General features: G+C 38.9%; 1 pseudogene; it reads right to left on the bottom strand.

Moving 5' to 3' along the window:
* Nucleotides 1–323: 323 nt before the first annotated feature.
* LOC123953599 lies at nt 324–519 on the bottom strand (annotated as a pseudogene).
* Nucleotides 520–11,742: the final 11,223 nt, after the last annotated feature.

Below are 11,742 nucleotides of genomic sequence, written 5' to 3' on the forward strand. Positions count from 1 at the left end.
TATAGTAAAATGAATATGAGGTGTTAGTCAGATTTGGGTTTTAGTCTTATCTTCAGCACTTACTTGACTAGGAAAACCTGGAAGTTTCAAAGCATTGCTGAGTCTATTTCCTGACAGCAATCATGATACCCTTCTACACACATTATTGCAGGGTTATATTAACTGATATAATATGTAAAAAATTACTTTGGAAATGACATGTTCAATACAACTAGGCCTTAGTTTATGTTTCAATGATAAAAATACAGAGCAGAGACAATTAACCAAATATAACAAAAACCTCCTACTATCCAATCATAAAGAAAAGGTAGATGCTAGGTAGGAAAAACAATTTTGTGTAAAATATTGAAGAAAGGAAATTTTGTCTGAATCACTGTAGCAGGTGGTAGGACTTCTAGTCCTCCCATTTTTCTTGTCCTCTCTCCTCCTGATTGATTACATTTCCCTGACACTTTCAATTAGCAATAATCGCGCCTCGGATAAACCTCATTGGCTACGATACTGCCACTGCGCAAAGCTCCCTGACACTTTCAAACTGGGCAGAGCGATGTGACTGTTCTAGGCCAACAGTCTGCTAGCAGAAGTGATATCTGAGTCCACAGGGCCAAAGCTCTAATTACCAGTGCAAAGCCCCCACCCCCACCCCGGTGGCATTTCCTTCACCTACGAAGGTGACTGAGGAGCCTTAGTTGAGACAGTGGAACCAAAAGATCCAAGCCACTTGGGTAAATGATGTGGGGAAATAAGGAATATTATACCCTAGAGCCATCTGAACCCACAGTAGATTTTGCATGAGCAGGAAATAAACCTCTATGACACATTTGAGTTTGTTTTGTTTTTTGATTTTTGTTACCACTGAATAACTCAGCCTATCCTGACTTGTATAATCACTGAGGTAACTGGCAGAGGTTTCTATGCTCCTACTTATGACACAACCACAGAGTTCTGCTGATGTTAAACTTTAGATATCAGAATCTCCTAAGTGCTATTAATCAAGAAAACTTTTTTGAGTATATTCAAACCCTTCAATTCACTAACTTGCCTTTCAACTGCATTTTAACAATGCTAGAAAAATTGGTTGGTTTAGTAAATTCAGAAAAAATAAGTTACTTTCCTTCACTCATGAGTGTGCTTCCACAGGAATGTTTAGTCACTAATGAATTCTTCCACCATCTTAAATTTATATAATATAAAAAATACATAGTATAATTGATCTTATTCCATAGCAAACTGCATTGCTATAAACGAATCACAGAAGGAATGGAATTAAGTATAAGGATGGATGTGTCCATTTATATTATAAATTATGGATTATTAATCCATAGAATGAGCACCCAAATATATCTGCCATTACCACAAAATTTCCATGACTTTGGGCAAATTATTTATAGTCTATTGCCATTTCTCTGTCTATGAAATTGAGAATGTTGGCCATTCCAAACATACTATATTGACAGGGACAGGTAGCCTTGGGGAAAGGGAATGTGTATAGAGAGCAAGGACACATTCCAAAGGGCACTCAGCTCATTAGGAAAGAGACAAAGTAAAATAAAAAAAGAATATGTATTTTTAAATTTTATTTATTTATGTATTTATTTATTTATTTGAAAGAGAATAAGCATGAGCTGTGGGGAGGGGCAGTGGTACAAGCAGACTCTCCACTGAGTGAGGAGTCTGAGATCATGACCTGAGCTGAGTCAGATGCTCAACCAACCGAGCCATCCAGGCACCTCCAGAATATTTAATTTAAATTGCAGTGGCTCATCAAGTATATAGTTGGTTTTTAATTTCCCTTTTATTTTGAAAGAACTGACTAGAAAAGACTCCCTGCCACTTAGAGTGGAGAGCAGTCACAGGGTGGATTTCTGAAGAGGATGCTTTGCTTCCTACACTATGTTTGGATTAGTCTTTCAAATACTAATCAATGTCACTAACTTCTGAGATGTGTGGTTCTGTGATTTGGAATTTTGTTATTGATCCTTGTCATGGTTTTCAAAGTGTGGTTACCTGGACCAGCAACAGAAGCATCACTTGGGAAATTTTTAGAAATGTAAACTTGGCCCTATCCCACCTATTGAATAAGTACTTAGGTGGGGTAAGGCAGTCTGTTTTAACAAGTCCTTCCTGTGGTTGTTATGCATGCTCAAGTTTGAAAAACACTGGGCAAAAGGGTCTTTCCTTCGAAATCTGAAAAACGTAAAATGCTTTAAATGCATTCTAGTATTCAGAGATCAGATACAAATCAAGCACCTGTAAGACCTTTTTCTACCAGAGAATCTATATTTTCTGATTCTTTTAGATTAAGATCTGACACCCTAAATTTCAAAATGGAGCTAGTTTTTATGTTTAAGTAATAAACCCTTGAAAATATGCGATTTATATTGGAAGTGCTGACACAATCTTAATGATAGCATTGCAAATGGTGATGCTACAATTAAGCTTCAATCTCCTTTGGAAAAAAAAGAAGGGAGAGAGAACCTGAAGAAGGAGGTTACTGTTCAATGAAATGCTCTGTCACTTGCCACAATGATTCTTAATTGTGTCTCATTATGGCAAGGTGATCATTACTCTACTTGTCTGTCTGATTTAGAGACCACTAAAAGTGTCTTGTAACACGCAGCCGTCTCCCTTGCAACAGTCCTTTGGCTCTCACCCTCTTTACTCAGAATCTGCCCAATTATTTGTCATTAAAGTAATAAAAAGGACTGCAGCAGAAAATGTGGGAGGTAACAGTTGGAGGTCTGCCTGGGGAGGAAGAAAAAATGCAAACTGTTTTCAAGGCACTGGGAATGTGACATCATTAACTAAATGTTAGGGAATATGCAAATCAGTCCCACTCTCAACAGACTGTGATAAAACTGAGAAAACATTATTATCACTGCAAGTAAGAGAAGGCCACGTTACCCCATCTGGAAGACGATGTCATTTTCTACTGGAGACTCAGGCAAGGAAGGGAGGGGGCTGGGAAAGAGATGATGAAGGTGGAGTTGTTCAGGGCCATTGAGTGTGCTCAGGCTGTTAAGAGTTCAGAATTAAGGTGTCAACACGGAGGGCCAGTGGATTACAACTTTCAATGAGGGATGTTTGTCTAATCACAGGATTTGCACACCCAATTTCCTCTGCAAAATGACTTACAACTCATCAGCAGGCAGTGTTTTTGTAGGTGAAAGGAAGGGGAAAGGAAGTGAGGAGGAGGCTGACAGCTGGCATGGTAGGCATCTTGGGGGTTGTTCCAAAGGTGGTAATGAAGCAAAGTACTAAGAGGTACATGGACACTTGCTTATTTATTAAAAATATACTGAATACCAACAAAGGACTCGGGGCCTTTGCTCAAGCTAAAAGCTCTCCTGTCCTCCTGTAACTTGTTGCCTTGGCCAACTCATTGCTCATCTTTTGGACTTTGTAGTTAATGTCAATTCTGTGTGAAAACTATCCCTTATTCCCACCCCCAGATAAATATACCAAAGCAAAAAAAGTATGCTTGCTTTACACAGTTTCAAGGCAAATTCTCTTGCTTCCTTATTCCCTCCAGTTTCAGATATTTATGTGAAACCTTATATGGAAATATTGGAGCCATACCTGACTGACCCTAGAGTTTCTCAGGTGGACTTTATTTCATATCAAGGAAATTAAAGTCTTCTCAATAACCTTTAGGAAAAGTCCTCTGCATACTGCATTAGTTAACAACTCCTTCATTTAGATACTTAATTAAAACTCAGAAATCTATATGTCAGCTGGGCTTACTCATGAGCTTTGGTGACCTGGAGGTTGGGTTAGGTGACCCTGCTGTTGGGTAGGCTGGGCTTGCTCAACTACCTGGCTCTAAGTTGGCTCAGGAAAGCCTTGGTTTGGACAATTGGGCACTTTTTTCCCAGGGTCTCTAATCTTCTAATAGGCTAGCATATGCTTATTCACAGGCTGGGGAGAGGGTTCTGGGAGAGAGTAGAAATATGCAACAGGTTAAGGCATAGGTTTGGAACTTGTGTGCTCTCACTTTTGTCCCATTCTATTAACCTGAAGATTAATTCTAGAATCAAGGGATGGGAATTTACTCTACCACTTAATGGAAGGAGCTACACTGTAACAATTCAAAGGGCTTAGAGGCAGGCAGGGTTGAAAAATCGAGGTACTCAGTTCCTATCTGCGGGTGTGGATAGAGCTGAATGTCCTGTGCTATATGGATCATGGGGACATGGGGGTATCTTATGGTATCTTATGCCAAAAACCACTGTCAAGAGATTGTGATAAAACTGAGAAAACAGATTCCTTCCAACCACAGAATGAACTTCCTTGCTATATTAATTTCCTAAGCTGCTATAGCAAATTATCATGAACACAAGAGATTTTTAAAAGGTAAATTTATTTTCCCACAATTCTGGAGGAGAGAATCCTGGAATCTTCCTCTTCTGTCTCTTTTAAGAATATCTGTCATTGAATTTAGGGCCCACCTGGATAATTCAGGATGGTATTCTAATTCCAGAATATTTAACTAAATTATATCTGCAAAATAAAGTATTATTCACAGGTTCTGGGATTAGGAATAGACATACATTTTCAGAGGTCGGTATTTAGCCCAAGGCTACCTACTGTCTGGCTCCACTCAAAATATGCACATCATTTCCACATGCAAAATACAATTCACCTCATCTCAAGATCCCGAAAGTCTCAGCTCATTATAGGCATCAGCTCAGATTTAATTTCTCATTGTATATCATCAACTCAAAAGTCAAAAATCACATCGAAATCATCTAAATCATGTCTGGATGAGACTCAGTATGATCCATGATGGGACAAAATTCCACTCTTATCTGTGGACCTGTGAAATGAGTAACCACAAGTTACCTGGTTCCAAAACCCATTGGTGGGACACACATACGGTATAAGAGTTAGAGCCATTACATTCCAAAAAAAAAGAAAATGAAAGGAATAAAGGAGTCACCAGTCACAAGCAATTTTAAAGTCCAGAAGGGAAAATTCCATTAGGTTTCAAGACTGAGAATAACCCTCTATGGCTCAAGGTTCTCTGTTCCGGGCCAGAGGCTCTGCCCTGCAGGCCTGTGGCAGCTCAGCCGGCTTCTGCACCTGCTCAGTTCTTTAGGCCTGTGCCTCTCACTCTTTCAACCTCTTCAAGTCTTTCTGCTTTTTGGTTTTGTTTTATTTGAAGACTAGCACAGACTGAGCACTATAAAGTCGCTCTATCAGCTTGTTTCTTTTCTATAGACTTTTGTGAGCCCAACAGACCACTTCCACTTTGTCCTGTCTCTGTCCCCTTTGGGATTCGCCTTCAGTTAGCAGAGTTTCTGCTGATACAACATTCTCAATAACCTTTCAGGTCTTCTGTGTATGTCACAGGATCCACACCATTAGACAAGAGGATTCCCAACACATCTTTCCTGGAAAACCTCATCTCTATTACTGGACTCTGCTGAGATGATTGTATGTGTGAGTCACATGCCCAATCTCCTCAGCAAAAGATTATTCAGACACACTGCTGGCCTTCTCTCCAGGACATTTTCCTTACAGCGAATCTCCCAAGTTTAGCATCTTTTGCAATGAGAATATGCTGAGAGTTTCCCAAAGAAGAGCTTGCTCCTTTTACTTAACAGTTTCTTCCTTAATTTCTCTCTTTCCCCTTGCACTTTAATATAAGCATTAAGAAGAAAACAAGCCACACCTTCAACACACAGCTTGGAAAACTCCTGCACAAGCAGTCAAGTTCATCACTTAAAAGTCTATGTTCTACAGATTTAATGCAATCCCTATCATGACACCAACAGCATTTTTCACAGAACTAGAATAAACAATCCTGATATTTGTATGGAACCACAAAAGACCCTGAATAGCCAAAGCAATCTTGAGAAAGAAAAACAAAACTGGAGGTATCACAATTCTAGACTTCAAGTTATATTACAAAGTGGTAGTAATTAAAACAGTATGGTACTGGCATAAAAAAAGACATTTAAATCAATGGAATAGAATAGAAAACTCAAATAAATCCACACTCATATGGTCAGTTAATCTTCAACAAAGGAGGAATGAATATGCAAGAAGTCTCTTCAGCAAATGGTATTGGGAAGACTGGACAGCTACATGCAAAAGCACCAAACTGGACCACTTATCTTACACCATACACAAAAACAAACTCAAAATGGATCTGAGACCCAAATGTGACACCTTAAACCACAAAAATCCATGAAGAGAGCATAGGCAATAATTTCCCTGACATCAATCATAGCAACATTTTCTAGATATGTCTCTTGAAAGAAGGGAAACAAAAGCAAAATTAAACTATTGGGACTACATCAAAATAAAAAGTCTCTGCACAGCAAAGGAAACAATCAACAAAACTAAAAGGCAAACTACTGAATGGTAGAGGATATTGTCAAATGACATATCCAATAAAGAGTCAGCACCCAAAATATATAAAGAACTGATACATCTCAAAACCCAAAAAACAACTAACCCAATTAAGGTGGTCAGACGACATGAACAGACATTTATCCAAAGAAGTCATACAGATGGCCAACAGACATACAAAACGATGTTCAACATCACTCATCAGGGAACAAATTGAAAATACAAAAAAAGTATCTCACACCTGTCAGAATGACTAAAATCAAAAATACAAGAAACAATGTGTTGACAAGGATGTGGAGAAAAAGGAACCCTCCTGCACTATTGGAATGCAAACTAGCGCAGCCACTGTGGAAAAGAGTATGAAGGTTCCTCAAAAAATTAAAAACAGAACTTCCGTACAATCCAGTAATCATGCTAATGGGTATTTACCCCCAAAATACAAAAATACTAATTCAAGGGGATACATGCATCCCTATGTTTATTATAACATATGCTACAATAACCAAACTATAGAAGCAGCTCAAGTGTCCATTGATAGATAAATGGATAAAGATGTGGTACACACACACACACACGCCCCCCCCCCACAGGAATATTATTTGGCCATAAAAAATGAAATCCTGAAGTTTGCAACAACATGGGTAAACCTAGAAATTATAACATTAAGCAAAGTAAGTCAGCCAGAGAAAGACAAGCACCATATAATCTCAGTCATATGTGCAATTCAAAAAACAAAAAAAAAAAAAATGAGCAAAGAAAAACAGACAAACCAAGAAATAGACTCTTAGCTATAGAGTACATACATGGTTATGAGAGAGGCGGTCAGTGGGGGGGAGGTGGGGGAATAAGTGATAGGGATTAAATAATATACTTATCATGATGAAAGAAAAAATCTATGTTCTACTCAAGTATAGAACACAAGTCAGCCATGTTTTCTGTTAGAATATAACAAGAATTGCCTTTTCTGCAATTTCCAATAACATGTTCGTAATTTTCTTCTTAGCCCTCACTAAAGACTATCTTTAACATCCCGATTTCTTCTAATAGTGTATACAAGGCAGTTGATTTATTTTATTTTATCATGCATCTCGAGATTTTTCCAACCTGTACCCATTATCAAATTTCAAAGCCACTTCTGCCTTTTAGGTGTTTATTTACATTTACAGCACCCCATTTCAAAATATGTATCTATTTCCTACAACAAATTACCACAAACTAGATGGCTTCAAACTACAGAAATGTATTCTCCGATGTTTCTGGAAACTAGAAATTCAAAATCTAGTAGGATCGTACTTCCTCTGGGGATGTTGGGGAAAATCCATTTCTTGCCTCTTCCAGCCTCCGGTGGCTTGAAGCATTTCTTAATGCTTGTAGCCACATCACTCCAATCTCTGTCTCCATGGTCACAGTTGTCATTAGGTTTAGAGCCTACTATGATGATACCCTCATCTCAGATTCCTTACATTAATTACATTATTTAATTACATTAATTAATTACAAAAACCCCTTTTCCAAATAATTTGACACTCACAATCTCTGAGGACTAGGATATGGACAGAGATTTTTTTTTTTTGCATTTCTTTTATTTGTTTATTTACAGCATAACAGTGTTCATTGTTTTGGCATCACACCCAGTGCTGCATGCAGTATGTGCCCTCCCTATTACCCACCACCTGGTTCCTCAACCTCCCACCACCCCGCCCCTTCAAAACCCTCTGGTTGTTTTTCAGAGTCCATAGTCTCTCATGGTACATCTCCCCTTCCAGTTTCCCTCAACTCCCTCTCCTCTCCATCTCCCCATGTGGACAGAGATTTTTCAGGGCCACCAACCAGTCCACTACACTGTCATCACCTCATTATTGTAGCTAATTCACTTGTGAGGCTAGTAACAGCTCTGGTCACTTGTGCCCCAGCTCTCACTAATCCATGTGAATTTCTTTTTAGTTAACTATTATTATATTACAAAGCAACCCACAACTTCATGTCTTAAACAATATTATCTAATGATTCTGGGAGTTGACTACATAGGTCTATTTCACTTCATGTCAGCTGGGACACTAGGATGGTTGGAAAAATCCAAATGATCTAAATCTTATGGGTGCCAGTTGGTACTAGCTATTGGCTGAAGTTCCAACAGGGCAGTGGCTGGGGACCACAGTTCTCCACTGCATGGGCCTCTCCTTATGTTTTTGGGGGTTCCTTATAGCATGATGACTTGATTTCCAACATGGAGCATCAAAAGGAAAGAAGGATAAGTTGACAGTTCTTTCAAGGCGTGGGCTTAGAAATATTAGATTAATTATGACAGAATTCTCTCAGTCAGAATAGTCAGAATACCAACCCATATTTAAAGGGAGGAGAAACAAGCTTCAGTTTTCAATGGAAGTACATCATGAGCATACAGAAGTGGGAGTAAATGTTGACAACTATCTTTGGAGGCCAGTTACCACAGTCTTCCTTCCTTCACCCCACCAGCAGGTCTACCATGTGTGTTTCACAAGCTTGTCTGGCTGAAAGGGTAAATGAGAGCTGAAATATAGCTCATGCTCCACTTGCCAAACCAATTATTGGCTAGAGCAAGGCTACTTCCATTCACAGAAAAGCATGCTTTTCCCATATATTCCCTATGGAATAATGGTAGCTTTGTCTACCAACAGACCCAGAAGTTAGCACTGTACTTCCAGTATGATTACTCAGCAAAACCAAGGTTACTAGCAGAGGGATTTTGTATTTGAATGGAAAGTATGTTGATCTTAAAGTTGGAAGTCCTTTATTTGAGACTGGCCCCTGCTACTTACTAGCTAAGTTGACCGAGACAAGTCACTTATCTCTTTACAGCAGAGTTTCTTCATCTGCATAATAGAGATAGTAATTATTCCCTTTATTACTCTTATAGCACGGTAAGGGTCACGTGATAATACATGTAAGACTACTGTGGAAAATACAGGCTACTGTGTAAATTTTAAGTCTTCATCCAGAAAGTATGCTCACTCCCACCTAGTTTTGCAGATGCCAATCCCCTATCTTCATTTGGGAATTAGAGCACAAAGGGCTATGAAACACTGGCCCACAGAAATATCTCTAACTAGAGGAAATTAGTAAGAATAAGGCACCTTTTGTGATGAAAATATCTTCTTATTGGAACAAAGATCATCGGATATTATCACTTCTATACCTCATTTGCCAGGTCCTCCCAACTATGGAACATGAAGAGATAAGAAACAGTCCTAGTTCCGACAGTATTCTATGTTTATTTTCCAAGCCCTCCAGGAGGAAGAATACCACCTGCCCACTTTAAATGAGTGCAGTGCATATTGAAAACACAAGGCACTAGGTAAATGATAGATAATTACCAAGCACACATTGACATTATGTAAAACACTCTGGCATTTTTCTGTGCTGCGATCCATTGAACTGTATCACTCTGATGACCAAATAATGAATTACAATCCATTTATGAATGCTCTGTGTTTAATGCTAACCTTCTGCTACATCTCCTCAGTTCCTTGACCATGAAGACAAGTGCACATACAGGGTGCGTGTGAATGCATCAGATTTCTCATTTTTATAGTTAATGAATATGCTTTTCAGACTGATGCCTCCAAGAATAGTTGTTATACCCAAGTTTGACACACAAAACGGATTTATCTGCAGAGTTGCCTTGTTACACAGTTGTGTGGTAGAATGAATTCAGTGTCAGTACATAGCTATAGTTACTCTTGGGAGTAACCATCCATTGTCCAGCATCATATTAATGCTACACAATAGGACTTTGTGTAGTCCAATGCTGTAGTGAACTTATTATCACTTATAATTGATAAAAAGCTGTTACTTACTATATGCCAAAGTCTGTGACAAGTGCACTATACATATTTACTTACTCTAAACCCTGCAAGGAAGGTTTCACCTAGCCTGTCCAATGTCACTCAGGATAATAAGTGTTGGAACAGGGGTTCAAATCTGGGTGATATTACATCTAAATCCCAGACTTTTATATGGCACTGACTTCCAGGAAATAATGTTAGTTTTTCCGGTAAACTTCTTATGGATTTCCAAACTCTATAGTCTTTGGACTAAAGGAAGTAACCAGTCCCATTCAGTTCTATCATTCCACACCTTATCTCTAGACATGAAGTTCTGGGTTTTACCTCTCATCTGAATTTTAGTGATTCCATATGACTTAGACTTTCCAAACTTAAAAATGCAAAAAATTCTTCAGAGAAGGAGGATGTCTCAAACGTGCCAGCCCATTTGAGTAGTCCTTGTTTAGAGGCCAGATTGAGTAGTGTTTAATATCCCAGAACAAACAAATCCAACTCTAAAAGCACTGGCAAGTTGATGCTAATTTTACTAATTTTTTAAAAAGATTTTATTTATTTATTTGACAGAGAGAGATCACAGGTAGGCAGAGAGGCAGGCGGGGGGGGGGGAAGTAAGCTCCCCACCAGCAGAGAGCCTGACTCGGGGCTCAATCCTAGGACCCTGAGATCATGACCTTAGCCGAAGGTAGAGGCTTAACCCACTGAGCCACCCAGATGCCCCTAATTTTACTAATCTTTTATGGGATGGAGAGAATTCACATCTCACACCAGATGGCCATAATCTAGAACAATTGTATTATACATCTTTTTTTTTTGCCCCCAGAGTTCTCTCCCCTTTATCAGCCCATTTCTGACTTGCTTCTTCCCCTTTCTCTAGTCCTTTCAAATGCCCTTTTCTCAATTTAGTTCTTTCCTCAGTTTGAGTACCCAACTCAGTAAAATAAGGCCATGTTAAAAGGGAGAGTTGGCCACTAAATAATAATTTTGATTTCTTCCCTCTCACGTAAGTTAGTGATGATACACAGACTCCATTCTACCTACACACACATACCACATCCCCTGTGAGCACAAGCACACACCCTATATAGCACATATTTGCACACACACACAACACACACACCCGACACAGCACATTGTACATACACCGCATTCCACCCAGACAGGGGCACTCTCCTTGTACATCACACGTTAAACACAAACTGCACCTCCTTGTACATCACACGTTAAACACACACTGCACCACACGCACATCCCGTCTGTATCACAGATGCCATACACATGAAACACACACACCACAGTATACCAGGCAACATCCCCCAGGCTAGACCAAACCAATTAAAAGGAGTGAGCTAAGATCAGGTGCTGCTGTACTATTTCAGTAGGGCTTCCAAAACATATGAAAACTTCCATTTCTCCAATATCAAGTTTCTCAAAGTAAAAATTATTTTAAAGCAACCATACTGTCCAGATAATAAAGCTAAAACACTGCTACTCCCTTACAAAAATATAAAATGATCAGGTTAATTAAAATTCTTTCCTAACCTTGAATTTTGAATAAATTTAT

This window comes from Meles meles, chromosome 11 (genome assembly GCF_922984935.1).
Source record: "Meles meles chromosome 11, mMelMel3.1 paternal haplotype, whole genome shotgun sequence".
Lineage (NCBI taxonomy): Eukaryota > Metazoa > Chordata > Mammalia > Carnivora > Mustelidae > Meles > Meles meles.